The following is a 12,820-nucleotide window of genomic DNA, read 5'->3' as shown; positions in this document are numbered from 1 at the left end:
CAGTGTTTAATTGACTTTTGATTCGTTATTGTACCTGGTTATTGATGACAAGTGCAGATTATCTGGGGGAATTCCATCACTTTTCCACAGGACACTTCAATGTGTCCATTTTCTTTTTTGTAACCAAGCAATGCCAGCCTCTCAGGAAATGGTAACTCAATTGTGGGGGGTTTCTTGGATTTTTTGGTAGTTTCATGACTTACCTGCCTTGTGAAACTGTGGTTTTGGTTCACATCTCAAATGCACAGTCCCCACAAACAAGCAGTTGGGGCTGACAGAGACAGATGCAGGTTCCACAGATTTCTCTTCAAACAGGGGTAAGTGAATACAGAATTAGGAATTTTATCCTGCAAGGCAAAATCTGCAGCATTGGGGAACTCTGAATCACATTTGCCCAAACTTGGTCGATCAGCCTTGTGTTTGCTCTCCTGGCATCTGGGCCTTATTTGGACTTGTATATTCAGAGAACTGGAATATTTGGCATTCCTGTTTCTCCTCCTTCGGTGGCCTGAAGCTGCAGACACCTACAGCTCCGTGTTCCTCCGCAGACAGCGGTTCTGGGAGCACCTGGAGGGATGGTGGGTGGCGGGGTCTGGAGAAGCCACGTTTGGTTTGGGGTGTGTTGCCACCAACTCCAAACTCAAGTAGTTATTTTGGGTCTGTGACAGCTCAGCCACTTTACATGACCTACATGGCAGGTCTGTGGTCACCTGCAGTGACCATGCCTTTGGCCTTCTTGCTGGCACCTTGTCAGCCAGGTGGGGGGATGGAGGCTTTGAGGGCAGACACACCTGTGGAGTGTCTGTGCCATGGTGGGAAGAGAGCTCAGACAGTCACGAGGCTATTGACAAGGCCCTGGAGTGACAGGAAAAGGGGGAATTGCTTTAAATTGACAGAGGACAGATGGGATATTGGGTAGAAATTCTTCCCTGTGAGGGTGGTGAGGCCCTGGCACAGATTGCCCAGAGAAGCTGTGGCTGCCCCATCCCTGGAAGTGTTCAAGGCCAGTTGGACGGGGCTTGGAGCAACCTGGGATAGTGGAAGGTGTCCCTGCAGGGGTTTGAAACTGGATGAGCTTTAAGGTCATTTCCAAGCCAAATCAGTAGGAAGCACATCTTGAGATCTTATTTCCAGTTCCCATGAAAGAAGAAAAAGGAACCCAAGGGGAGAAGGCTCAGCTAAAGGGAGAACAGCATGTGCTGGAGGAAATCAAATGTGCCTATGGAGAAGGTAGGAGCACCACAGAGGAAAGGAGTGGGATCTGCCCATTGTTGGTGCTCTTCTGCCTGTTCCAGTGGGAGCTCCAGTGGAAAGATCGGTGCTAATTGTCCAGGTCATCCATGTGAAAGAGAGGATTACGCTGAGAAATAAAACCAGTCCATGGGAGACTTCCCAGTTACTTAAAACAGATGTTTCCCCCTCTCCTCTTGCTCTAGCTAATACAGTTATATTTCCAAGAAGTTGATAAATATTGCTGGATTTAGGAATGATTTCTCTAAACCGTTAGGCTTTACTGCAGAAGTCGTTTCTCACAAAAGAAACGCTCCAATGAATTAAACACTTTGTGCCTTGGCCACACAAAGCCAAGGATTGACTCATGTTCAGTGGCTTCATTAGTGGAAATGATTCACGGGCTGGATTGCCGTGACCTCTCCTTGGGATTGGTGCACTCTGCTCCTCTCCCATCCATGTGATGGCCAAGGGGACAGCCGGAGATCCTGGAGCAGGGACTGGTGGGAAACACCTGAGAGGGCCAGAAAACATAACTCAGTCAGAAGCTCAGCCCATGCCGGGGGGGGGCTGTGGGAATCGGTGCCGTCTTTTTATGTTATGGAGTTAAGTTTTCATAGTACCTACTGTTGTTTTCATTGCCTCATGTTTAAAAGATGGCATTGCTTTCATGGAAAGGAAAGAGAAACAAATGTGTTTGAAAATACATACAATATTCCAAAACCAGTAGCAGTTGGATTAAGGAACCTATTTAAAAACTCCTTGAACATGGAATATTTACAAGGGCTGTTTTAGTGGTGATACCTGTTATTAATTAAATAAAACACAACACAGTAGGTACTGGCAGGGTTGTTGTGCTCCCCCCAGGTCCTCTGAATGCCCAAATCCATTCATTGCTCCAACTGGTTGCTCAGCTGGGCTGTCACCCCATCCCATTTCAGCTCAGGATGGAGATGCTGTGCTGATCAGGATGAGGATTTCCATTCTGCCTTTTTTTTCTGAAATTTTTGTGGAATAAACAAAAGCCCATCAGGGAAGGGCTTAGTCATCATACGTAACAAATCGATCACAGAATGTATCCTAGAAACTGATTTCGAATCATAGGACTTACATGGACACAAGCCCCATTTTGCTAAACTTAAAATATGTTAATAAAACATCATAGCAATGGATATAATAATAAAGCAAAAGGCAAGGATCTCTGCCCAGCCTCTGGAGTGTAAGGAAAGGTCCGTGCCAGGAATCAAAGTGCACCATGTCCCAGGGAGTGAAACACAGTCCATGTCCCAGGGCCAAGTGCAGTGAAGTTCAACAGTGCTGTGGACTTGCTTTTTAAAAAAAATGACTTAATAGAAGCTATGCCAAGTAGGAAATCGGTGTTTCCAAAATATCCATCACCTCTCAGTGAGCTCTAATGGGCCACTGAACTGTAACCTCAGGTGTTTTTCACTGGAGCAACCTGGGCACCAGGAGATGGTCCTTGGAGGTGGTGTGAGGTGGTGGGTGAGGGCAGTGTGACTCCTGCCTGTGGGCATCGTCCTGGAGCAGTGTCACTGCTGGGTCTGGAGGCAACACTAGGGGCTTGGTGGGCTAAAATGCCCCACACCACAGTCACACAGCACATGGACAAAGTAGGTGGCAGATTGGAGAACAATGGGAAGAAAAACCCATCTTTGACCAGATTTTGTGTTTGTTTTTGTTGTTGCTTTAACCGAAGTGGCCGGAGCGCGGTAATTAAAGGCTCAGTGGCTCTAATTGGAATAGGTTTAAACTCGAGGTCAAAATCCCTTCTGGCACTTCCTCTGCCTAATAACCATCAACAGAAATCAAACAAATCCAACCGGCTCCAGCCCCTAATCTGTGACCAGCAAAGGTCGCGGTGGTGATAAGGGAGTGCGGGAGCCACAGACAGCCCTGAGTGGGAATACGGTCCCATGGGCCCAACAGCCAGTGCTGAGGGACAACAGGGACACAATGGGCACGTGTTGGTGCTGGGGGATGACTGATGGTGGGGCAATTCCTGGCTGCGGGTGGTGGGTTGTCACTGGTGGGGATGGAGGGAGGATGGGACATCTTGCGCATGAGCGAGTGATGCTGGTGCAGCCTGTGGGACGGGTGCTCAGCATCACAATTGCACCAAAATGCCCGTTTTCTTTGAGCAGATGAAGGCACCGAGGCTGTGATGGGGGTTGGAGAAGGAGCTTTTAACAACCCAGTGCCGATTCCTGGGCGCCCGGCGGGTGTTGTGCCCCCCAGCCCACCCACCGCTGCTGCTTCCTGCCACCGCCGGAGGTCACTGCCCCCGCCAGGTCGCCACTTTAACTGCTTTGCTAATTATGCCCTAAGCTGGACCTTTAAAGTGATCTGGGAGGAGGAAAAAAAAAAAAGAAAAAAGGAAAGCAAAGGGGCTGCAGATGTGCAACAGCCCCGGGATGCAGCGGGTGTGGGGCCGTCCCTCCCTGCCACAGGCTGCCTGTCTTTGTTGCAATGCCTCCGGTGACTTTTGCCTACAGATTGTGCCAGTTTAGTATTTTTGGGATCTTTGTTCCTGCTCCTCTCTGCCATCCCGCTCTCACACGTTGTACCGATTCGAGGGGTCTGGGTGGGTTACTGCTGTGCCCTGGGTTTCATTCGGAGGGTTTGTTTCCAAGCCCTTGTGCTGTGGCTGGAATTTGGGGCTGCCCCGAGATTGCCGCAGTGGTCATTTGGCAAACACTCCTGCATGGGATGGACACACCAGGTCCTGGGCTGGCAGTGAGGCAGCTGCTGCCCCAGCTGCTCCATCGGGGTTGTGACATGTGGCTCCCCCAGTGCAGCATCATCCTGTCCCAAAACAGCTGATCCTGCAGTGGGTGTCAGGGGATGGAGGAGCTGAGGGTGCCCTCCCGCTGCCTCTTTGAGGGAGGCTCTGGTGCCAAAAGGAGAACAGTGTGGTGCAGGGGCTGGTGGGCAGCTGCAGATGTGACTCCTGCCACTGGCTTTGACACTTCCAATGGGAACATGGAGCAGCTAAAAATTCATAGAATCACAGAATGATTTGGGTTGGAAGGGACGTTAAAGCTCATCTCATTCCACCCCCTGCCATGGGCAGGGACACCTTCCACTAGACCAGGCTGTTCCAAGCCGCGTCCAACCTCCCTTGAACACTTCCAGGGATGGGATGAAAATGGAAACAGTGTAAGAGTGGTGCTGCCACATGAGGCCATGCAGTGCCATGGGAGACTGTGCCATGCTGCAGGATGCTGTGCCGTGCCGTGCCGTGCCGTGCCGTGCCGTGCCGTGCCGTGCCGTGCCCTGCCCTGCCCTGCCCTGCCCTGCCCTGCCCTGCCATACCATGCCCTGCCATGCTGCAGGATGCCCTATGAGGCCATGCTGTGTCACAGCTGAAAGGCATCAGCTGCAGCCACTGCACCTGAGCCCCACAGTGCTGCCAGGGCAGCAGCTCTGGCGGGAGCCTGTGGGCAGGTGTGATGTATCTGCAATCACCCCTCCCACAGGAGTGTTCAAAAGCCCTGGCCACAGCTGGGTGTTGTTTGTTCTGGGGCTTCTGTGCTTGCAACAGGTCATGGAAGCCTTACCTGGGGGAAAACCGTCTCCTCTACATCCTGCTCCGGGACCCCAAATAAGCTGAAACCTGCATCAGTACCATCCTTTGCCATGGGATGTGCTCCTGGTTTGTGTAAGGACATGCCTGAGTTACTGCTTGATTTCTGCACCTCGCACAGAGGTAAGTGGGAGCAGCACAAAATTCTCTAGCTGATAATGGAACATTGTGAGATTTGTCCCTTTGTGTGGGAGCTGGTTTGAGTGGTGTAGCTTTTGATGGGACTGGACTGGTCCCTCCTCAAACTGGCCCTTGGCTTCAGGGTCAGGCCTGGGGCCGGGCACAGGAGAGTAGTGAAGTCTGGAAGGGTAAATTCTCTTCCAGTTGTCAGATGAGAGAGATAAGTTGGATCTTGCACTGATTAGGTAAAGTGACTTAGTGCAATATGTTGGAGCACTTTTATCAGAGAGTGGGAAGCATATTTCAGGGAGTTGTGTCCTTGCTGTTCCCTAGGACAAGGAGCTGAGGCACAAGCAGAAGTGCTGGCACAGTGAGGCAGTGACAGTCCCACCTTGTCCCACTGTTTCCATGGCCCAGGACTTATAGGGCATTTGGGTTGGAGAGCAAAGACCCTGGTGCTGTTTGTTGGTGCCAGGGTGGTTTGGTGGTTGGGCAGTGAGCCCTGGGCAGGGGCTGCCCAATCCCAAAGGGGTTGTCTGGTTGCCACGGGGCTGCTGCTTGGCATGGGCAGGTGTTTTGGTTTTAAATGTCTCCTAGGGGACGGTTTCTTGTGATGTGGGATGCAAAACTTAGTAGTGGGGCTTCTGGATGAGCTCCTTGTGCTTAATTCCTACATTTTGTGGGTGTTTATGTTGGTGCCATCATCTTGTTGGTTTTAGTTTGTTTAGAGAAAAAGCTCCTGATTTTTTGGAGGAATTTTACAGCCTTCTCAATCTGCAGCTCAAAGCACATAAAGTGGCCCCAAACACCCAGGATAAACCTGGGGCCAGGTTGTCTTACAGGGCACTGATGTGGGGAGCAGGTGGGGGTGGGTGTCAGAGCCCCTTGTCCTTGGCACTACTGGTTTATAGACAGGCTTTGATCAGACAATCCGGATCTATCACCCCAAACCTCCCAGCTGGAAACAGGGAGGAAGAAGCACTTTACAGGCCCAAACTTCCCGAAGCTGCTGGGAATGACTCATCCATACGTTAGCAGAGCCTGAGCCAGCTGACAGCAGGAGAGAGCAGGCAGGGCTCTGCTGGGAGGAGGAGGAGGCAGAGAAAGGCTCTTCCTGCTGCCTTTTCCCTCGGCCATCTTCTCTTTGGCCCAGCATGTGTCCTCCTCACTGGGACAGGGCTCAGATCCCAGGAGATTTGAAAAGAAAGGACCAGGGGGTTCTTTCACCCCATCTCTCCTAAAATGGGCTGTGGAAGCACAGAAGTGCCAAGGGATGCAATTAGGGGAGCTGCTTTTTTTTGGAGATGCAATACTCCTATTAAGCAAGTGCTCTGGTTATGTCCCTGCTAATTGAAGTAAATTGCTTTCTACCATCAAATTGGGAAGTTCCCCTTCCGATCTTAATGTGAGTTGTGCTTTAGAACATCATTTCCAGTCTTTAGTCTGCTTTTAGTGCTCTCCCTTTAATTAATTCTGCGTATCCTGCTGATTCTTGCCATCCTGCAGCAGTGGTGTTTGGAGGAGACCGTTGCCTTTTGTAATCATAAGGAACAGGAGGGATTTCTTTGCTGTGCTTTCCTTTTCCCTGTCCCTAGCCTGGTGTTCCTGGTGCATGGCTGAGGCAGAGCTGGGATAATTTTGAGGCTGGCTTCACCCAGGCAGTGGTTGGCCATGGGTTCAGTAGGAGGAGAAATATATTTAATCTGGTCCAGTGGAAAATTACTATTCCAGATTAGAAATGAAAACCATGGAGTGGGCATGAGTCACTCTATTTGCTGTGGTCACAGTTTTTCCTCTCATTAATCTTCCCTCCTGTTCTCGCTGCCATGTTCTGAATGGAAGGGAAGACTGGGAACTGGAATGTCAACGCCATCCCCTCGTTCAGTAGCTCTCGCTGTCCACAGCTCCTCGGGCCCTGCACAACTACCACGATATTTTCTTTTTAATTCTTTCCATTCTGTAGAGTATCTCAGGGTTGTCCCATGTTTTGCAATAACTGTGTTGAAAACCAAGGCCTTATCTACGAGCAAACAAACACCACTTTAATTTAACTAGTGCAAAGCCATGTTTCATAATGTATAGAATCACAGATTGGCTGGGGCTGGAAGGGACTTTAAATCTCATCTTGTTCCATCCTCATGCCATGGGCAGGGACACCCTCCACTAGACCAGGTTGCTCAGAGCTCCATCCAACCTGGCCTTGAACACTTCCAGGGATGGGGCAGCCACAGCTTCTCTGGGCAACCTGTGCCAGGGCCTCACCACCCTCACAGGGAAGAATTTCTTCCTAACACCTCATCTAAATCTCCCTTATTTTCTTTCATTTTAAGACCATTCCCCTTTCTCTTGTCATTATTAAAGCTGATTTATTTTGGTTAAGTTTAAATTGATTTCTAATGTACATAAAACTTCAGGGAAACAAGCATGTGAAATAACAAAATGCTCAAATGATGCTTGCAGAGTCAGGTGAGTTCTTGGTCCGCTTAGGGAGTGAGTTGTGTGAATTGAGGAGTTTGGCTTTGTCCTGAATTTTTGAAGTCTGAAGCTCAATCTGTCCCTGGGACAAGCCCACTGCAGGCATTGGTGCTGAACAGGCACATCCCAGGTTTTTGCTTTTGGTTGTGTTATGAGCAGATTTGGGTCGCTCATGGTGACTTGAATTCCTGTCTCTGTGGCCAGGAGTCAGGAGAGAGGAGCCAGTTGTGTTCTGAACTGCAGCTCTGTACTGTGATGACATGATCAAAACATTAAGGATCCTGCTTCTTGGGGAAATGCAGGAATCCAAAACATCTGGGCAGTTTGTTTGTGCGTGTGTTGCCTTCCTTCATGCCTTTGTTCATCCCTTCCAATTACTGCTGCTATGTATAAACTTAAAACAGAGATGATGCTGAGCTTGTGGGGAACATATGGACAAATGGAAAATAAACAGCATGAGGAATTCCTTGCTAATGAGCTCTTGGATGATAAGATACTACCAAAAAAAAAGAAAAGCAAAAGACAGAGGTCTGAGCTTTGCTTCTGTTGCAGCATGAGAAGAAAATTTCCCCATGCCCAACATCACTTTGATGCTGCACTGCAGCATCTTCCTTATGGTTTACTGGGGCCCCAGCCTGATGCAGACTTGATGGTCTGTTGTCCACACTGGATCCATGCTTGGAGGCTCATTCCTGCTTTACCGGGCTTCACAGATGGATTTGGGCTATAGCCATGGTCTGCAGCCACCAGCTCTGCTTGGTGATGGAGGGGATGGAGTCACCTCCTCTCCCTAAGGGTGTCCCACTAATTCCAGCCAGTGGCACTGGCTCTGTGCTGGCTTTCCATGACCAGCATGTGTGTGTTTCTCTGTTTGGCCTCTCTTGGTACACGTGCACTTAATTGCTCCAGCTGAACAACAGGAACCTGGTCCTTCCTCCTCAAGTTCAAGGTTCATGTCTCTTGTTCTTCCTGGCAGAAGAATAGATGTTTCCTTGCACTTGAGGCAAGAGTCGCCCTACCAGCTTTGTAGTTTTTGTGCTTAAGAGGCTGCTGGAATTATTTTTGGTGGAAGGGTTTGTGATTAGCAGCTATACTCTCGGCGAGTCAAGGGAGAATCATGGAATCGTTTAGGCTGGAAAGGCCCTCTGACATCATAAAGTTCAACTGTTATCCCAGCACTGCCAAGGCCATGACTAATCCATGTCCCCAAGAGCCACATCTACATATTTTTTTGAACACTTTAGGGGTTCATCCCTGATCAGCTTTGGCACCTGGATCTGGCTCTCTGTGCTGCTGAAACTCCTTTGATGTTCTCTAGTGGCCATCAGGAAATCCTGGAGCATCCTGCAGGATAGAGCTTCACCTTGGAGCCTGTATCTTGTTTTTCAGTGCAGTGATTTATACTGACAGATCCTTTGTAAGTTCAAGGAAATGGTATTTTCCATCCAAACACCCCTGGAGACGGTGGAGGGGACAAACAGTGGGGCCATGTGGGGACCAACCATGCCTGAGTGCATCACCTGGGACTCCCGTGTCCCTGCAGGGTGAGCAGGGACCCCAGCCTTGCTGCGTGCCACTGGCTTAATTCCAGCTCCTTCTGCTGGTGCCCAGACCTTCCATGGCAGATGGTCATGGACACAGGTGGAGGTGGCTGTCCCTGTGCTGGATGTCCCACCACTCCGCAGGGGATGGCCTGGACACTGCCCACACGCAGAGGAGCTGTGGGACAGTGAGGAAGGGGATCTTACTGTGGGATCAATGGGTAGAGAATGTGGACAGGGATGCGAGGGGGAATCCAGCAATAGGCAGAGAGTTGAGCAGGGAGAGCAGGGTCTTGGGGCATGGCAAGGGAAGACCCAAGCAGCAGGGATCAGGATGGGTGGCACAGCACATGGAAAAGGCAAATCCACCACCGAAAATACAAGTGAATAAAATAAAAAAGAAATAGAATTTTTATAGATGTGGAAAAATACATATAAAATAACCATAGAAGTGTTTCCAAGGAGAGTGGCAGTGCTGAGGAGTTTCTGCCCTGGCAGCTGTTGGGGCACTGTTGGACTGTGCTGGCACTGGTGGGGACTGGCTGTGGTTTTGGGGTGGGGGTGTTTGTATTTCAAGCTGCTCCTGTGATCCCAAATAGCCATGTTCAATAAATGCAGTACTGGACCGCTTCCTTCCAGAGGGCAGGAATGTAGTTGGAAATGCCTCTATCATGCTCATCTCTCTGGCCAAAATGGTATTTAAGCATCAAACCACATGGACCCGAATGAGGTGGCAGGTTTTACTTCAACTCAAAAACAATTAATTAAAAATCAAAGAAGCAAATGCATTGTTTGTTACCGGTGTGTGCTTTTTTTCCAAGGGAAATTGGGATTCTTTAATTGGCTCAGCTGGAGCAAAAAACCCAGATCAAACAGTGAGTGAGCTGGAACAACAAAGGAATGTCCTGGTATTTCTTTTTCCAAGTTTAGAAATGGAAGTCAGGGCAGCCTTGGGATTTGTGGAAATTCCTCTGTGCATTGTTGGGAGGTAGAGGAAGTGGTTTCAAGTTGAGCTACTGGATTCTGCATCGCAAAGCGGGGGCCAGTTTCCAATTGCCCAGCTCCGGTTGTCCTGGCTCTGCCAGTGACTTCTCTTTGCAGCAAGATGCCTTAAACATTTACCCCTGACCACTGCAAACACCTGTGGGGGCGCTCACTGTGCCCCTGTGCCGGGCTCTGCCATGGCAGCTGGCCTAGGAAAACACATGGAAACATTTTTCCATTCCTGCCGGTATTTCTTTCTTGCAGCTGCTTGGCACAATCACAGTTGGAAAAGGTTGTTTTCAGTCCACTATCAGCTTCTGGAAGAGCTGTTCCCATTTCTATACGAAGCTGTTCGTGTATAGATCACAATTTTAAGTTTTGATGCCTGTTTCCCACAGCCATCGAGGTAATTTGATAATAAAAAGCCTGCAAGACCCACAGGTAGATCATGAGTATATATGAGGGGGAAGAGAAGAGCACTCCTGGTTTAAAGCGCGCGTGCTGTTTGTGTTCCCTTCACAGTAGAGATGTTTTGTTGGCAGTTTTTGGTAGTTTTTGGGGGTTTTTGTTTTTTTGGACAGCACGCCCATGCAGCTGGAGGGTAGAGCCTGTTCTCCTCCGGCTGGGCTGGAGTCGAGTGAGGCCGAGAGGCAGGACATGAATGGGATGTTCCGTCCCTGCAGCCTCGGGGTCCCTGGGGGGGGATGTCCCCCCGCCGGGCAGGAAGTGAGAGCCCCATCACTCCTGCCAAGAAAAACCTCTCCAGAACATCCTCTCTGCTCTGCTGAGGCCGGATGGTTTTCACCCCACTGTGGCCCCGCTCTCCCTCACAGCACTGGGGTTATTTTTCAGCAAGGGCTGGCCCCAGACTGGGGACGGGGATGGCTCCTGCTGCTCAAGGCTGTGCTGCTGCTCTGTGTTGGTGGGGTTACAGCTGTAACACCCTCTTGCTGCTGGTAACTGGTGGGATGATGCCCTGGGAAGCGGCTCCCGAAAAGTGACCTCTCTGATGGGTCACAGTGACAGGCTGTGGGGCAGGAAGGGGTGATGGCCCCGGCTGTGGGGCAGGAGGGGGTGAGCCACAGAGAGTTCAATGAGATGTGCAGGGCTATGCTGGAAGGGCCCATTTCACCATCACTGCCCTCACTGCCCAGTACCTCGTGGGCACCCCAGGATGGGGAGGGACAGCCCCAACCCCATCATGGGGACCTTGTGCCTTTCCAGGGTCCTGTCATGGTGGTTTCAAAGGCAGGGATAGATCTCAGATGTGCTGAACTGGCTGGGGCTGAAGCTGCAGCATCTGGCTGCTGATCATGGGGATGCCCACATGTAGCAGCCCTGGCATCACCACATTATCCTACCACATATATATGTATATAATCCTCTTTTATATATATATTTTTTCCATGCACGGCTATCTTTAAAATTCTTTTTTAATTTTTTTGTTCTGATGTCTTAATGCAGTTCCTTCCTGCAGTCACTGAAGTGCTTTGGACGTTAATAGGAAACAGTATTACATTTTTGTGTGTTTTGGGTTATTTGTCTCGGCTTTTATTAGGCTTGTCATGCAAATCATCAGGCAAAAATGTAAAAGAAGAAACTGTGTGTGTGTGTTCGTACTGGGGACCAAATCCAAGACCCATCAATACATGATGCAGGGAATTGTTCTTTGTTTTCCAGGGAAATTAGGTCCCGTTATGAGGAAGCCCTCAGGGCGATGAGTGGTACCTATTGTTTTATTCATGGCCTCTGTCAGCACTGCCTTTCCAGTGCCTGCCACATGCTCTGGAGGTACTGACATGAGGATGTGTCTGATGCTGCGACTTCAGGACACCAGCAGATCCCAGGGGTCCCACACCAGGGTTTTTCCACTGGGTCTTATGTAAATCTGGGACTTAGGAGCCAGTTTGGCAGGGCCAGCCCAGCCTGGAGGCATGGCCCTGACTTGGATTTCAGGCTGGCTCAAGGATGGGATAACAGCACAAGCTCAACACCTTGGGTGAGGGTCCCCAGCAATGTCACCCCTGTGTCTGTCCCATCCTCTTGCTTGCCAAGGAAACAGGAGATGTGTTTTCCGGTGGATGAGTTTCCAGGCACTGAACAACGTATGATCAGCTTTGTGGGAAATAAGAAGAAGCAAATGAAATCTAGAAGAGGAGGAAGAGGGTTGTTTTGTGTATGAGCAGTGCTCCAGCATCCCTGCCTCTGGCTGAGGCAGAAAAGGGAGTGATTTTGTTACTCCAGCTTAAAAGTAGGTGGAGGTGAGAGGAGCTGCTGCTGAGGCTGGTGCTGGGTGCCAGGCAGGAGGTGCAGAGCCCCTGCCCCAGTGCTGTTCCTATGTCTGATGCATGTGGCCACAGCCAGGGCTTCTGAGCGTGGCTGGCTCACCATGGACATGAGTGCTGGGGGCAGTTGGAGTTGGGGGGAGGGTAACAGGATCAGGCTCCCTGACTCTGTTCTCAGCTGTGTACAAGTGAATCAAATATTGAAAGAACCCGATATTGAAATGTGCCTGTTACAGCACCCCAAACCCTCAGCTCCTGGATGCTGAAAAAATTTACATTGTGGTTTTACTTAAAGTATCTCTAATATTCCTGAGGAAATGGGGAGGTTTCCATAACATTTCCAAATGTGAAGCTGAACATTCCAAGCAGGGTTGCTGGCTCTTGGCTAGATGTGTGTCCATGGCTGCAGTGCTACTTGGACTGTTTGGACACCAGTTGATGCTGAGGCTGCCTCTGTAGGCAATGGTAACCACCAAGGAGCTTTACAGTGCAAATAGGAGTGAAAAAGACTTTCAGAAAGTTGTTCCCTTTATGTCAAGAATGATTCAATCTGAACAGGAAAATCCATCTCCAGGCCCTTG

The sequence above is a fragment of the Neopelma chrysocephalum genome, unplaced genomic scaffold (assembly GCF_003984885.1).
Source record: "Neopelma chrysocephalum unplaced genomic scaffold, ASM398488v2 Primary Assembly neopelma1_63, whole genome shotgun sequence".
In the NCBI taxonomy this organism is placed as follows: Eukaryota; Metazoa; Chordata; class Aves; order Passeriformes; family Pipridae; genus Neopelma; species Neopelma chrysocephalum.
The sequence above is the reverse complement of the archived record's forward strand: the minus strand, read 5'-3'. Positions refer to the sequence as shown.